A 2,500-nucleotide genomic window follows, 5' to 3' on the forward strand; every position below is an offset into this window, starting at 1 on the left:
GAACACATCCATCTCCCCCTCCAGATCTCTCGCCTGGTCCCCAAGGGTGTTGAGGTCCACAGCTCTGTTTTCTACCGTGGGAGCAATCATACGTTGCTTCACCAGAGTTTCATCGTCTGACTCAAGAGAATTCAATTCTTCTCTTGGAATTATAATTGTGCCGTTACAGCCCAGATAAGGATCACACTGGACTGACGCATCAACATTGCCTCCACTCTTGGACGCTAGGCAAGAGAGAGCCTCCCTCAGCTCTTTTATCTCTTCACAGGAGACCTCAAGCTGGTTGCGTACTCGCTGTAATTCCAACTCCCCGAGAGCCAGCTCCGCCTCCAGTCTCTCTACCTCCTCCCTGAGACTAGAGGCAGAGGAGTCTCCCGCAGAGCCAGACAGCAGTCTATCCTTCAGAGCATCGTCTTCAAGGGCAAGAAATTGCTGCCACTTGTTATTCTCGGAGACCAGTCTCTCCTTCTCCCTCTGCAGATCAGCGACCTGCTTCTCTACTTTAGAACAATGCTCTTGGAGCCTAAGGATTTCGGCTTCTTGCTCCTCCAGCATGACTTGTTTAGATTGAGACTCACTGCGAGCTCTTTTCAGTTCGTGAGAGAGTTGCTGAGGGTTGCCCTCTCCGCCCAGCGACCTAGCTTCGGCATTATTGTTGATATTGATGTAGTCATCCAACAGAGCACTCAAAGAGGCCTCTTTTAATGCGTCGGTATCAACCTTGGGGTCCAGGCGAGAGATCTCCTCACCTAGCCGGACACGACAGCCGCTGACCTCACCAGCCAAACGAGACGACACTTCTAATCTGCCAACATTCTGCTGGCCCCTTCCCCTCTGGCTTTCTACTCTGGCCTCAGGCGGGATGAGACCCTTCAAGAAAAGCTTTCTTTTCTTGAATCTTATTTCATCCAGAGATTTCCCCTTCAGAGCATTGGCAGCAATAAGGTTTACATTAGGATCTCCTTTGTGTTTGCGACAGATCTTGATGAGACTGTCCTCTTCTTCTACCGTCCAGAAGTTCGCCAAGCCCTCCTCCCCCGAACGCTTTTGATCCCAAGCCGCAGGATGTTTGTTCCTCATATGTTGGCCGAGACCAATCTTTGAGGCAAAGGCTTTAGTACACAGATCGCACTTGAAAGCTAATGCGTCTGTTGATTTACCTGGGCACTTAGGAACATGGCAAGTAATAGCGTTGAAGCGGGAGAAGGACTTGCCGCACTTCAGGCACTCATAATCCACATAGTGGTTCTTGAGATGCTTTCTGAAATTACTTTCAGAAGCAAAGCACAATCCTGGATGTTTAGGACACTCCAATGTCCCAAAAGGGAATCCCAATCTGAATTCTGGTACATCGTCACTTCCAGAGGGGCCGGGCCCAGCAGACTCAGCAGACCCTGCAGACCCAGCAGACACAGCCGACACTGCAGACACAGCAGACCCAGCAGACACAGCAGACACTGCAGACACAGCAGACACAGCAGACACAGCGGATACAGCCGACACAGCAGACACCTCACCTTCTGCTTGGAAGACCTCCTCCTCGTCTTCCAGCTCCACATCCTCAACAGAGACACCGTCCAGATCGTCCGACACTTCACCTCCTCCGGTCAGGCTATCCTCATCCACACAGTCCATGTCTAAAGTTGATTCTAAGCGAGACTCCGACAATCCTCTTCTTGCCAGAGACTTCGCCGCTTCTTCTTCTTGTGACCGTCCTGCAGCTGGCACATACTTGATACGGCTGCCAACTCGTCGCCCACTGGTAGCCATCACACGTTAAAAACTGAGACACCACTGCACAGTCACACCACAGTTTGTAAACCGCCCAACCGGACTACGGACAGACAGACAGTTAAGACAAGCCCCCCACCCGGTTAAGACCCCTTTCCCTCCTAAAGACGGAGGTCAAGGCCGGGTGAGGCGCACCTGGCCTCGATGCACACCACCCACTGGATGAATCGCTTCTCGCACCGCAATGCGCCAATCAAAGAGAGACGACCGCACGCACCACCCACTCGGTGCGGCGGCTGGACAACTAGATGGACGTCGACTACGTAGAGCCCGTTAGCCGAGCCTCAGGACTTACCACGCACAGTAGGTTGAAGGAGCAGGAAAAATTAGTGCGTTACCGTTCCGCCTGAGGCTTCGTTATCCAGCCCCCACCTCGAGGAGGTCGGGCCTCTGTCAGACGTTGGATAATGGCCTGGAACCCTTGCACGAAGAGACTAAGCTGACAGAGAGGGGGCCAAAGGCCGAGAAGCGATAAGAGAGTCATAGTTACTCCCGCCGTTTACCCGCGCTTGCTTGAATTTCTTCACGTTGACATTCAGAGCACTGGGCAGAAATCACATTGCGTCAACACCCGTTAGGGCCATCGCAATGCTTTGTTTTAATTAGACAGTCGGATTCCCCCGGTCCGTGCCAGTTCTGAGTTGATCGTTGAATGGCAGCCGACAAGACACCGAGCCGTAGCCCGGCGCTCCCAGCAAGGAAGATCCGT

At 52.8% G+C, this 2,500-nt stretch overlaps 1 pseudogene; it reads right to left on the minus strand.

The window, feature by feature from the left end:
• The window catches only part of LOC145677507 (large subunit ribosomal RNA), a 9,080-nt pseudogene that overhangs the window by 4,052 nt on the left and 2,528 nt on the right, over positions 1-2,500 (minus strand).

This window comes from Thermobia domestica, unplaced genomic scaffold (assembly GCF_964235325.1).
Source record: "Thermobia domestica unplaced genomic scaffold, izTheDome1.hap1.1 HAP1_SCAFFOLD_962, whole genome shotgun sequence".
Taxonomy (NCBI): Eukaryota; Metazoa; Arthropoda; class Insecta; order Zygentoma; family Lepismatidae; genus Thermobia; species Thermobia domestica.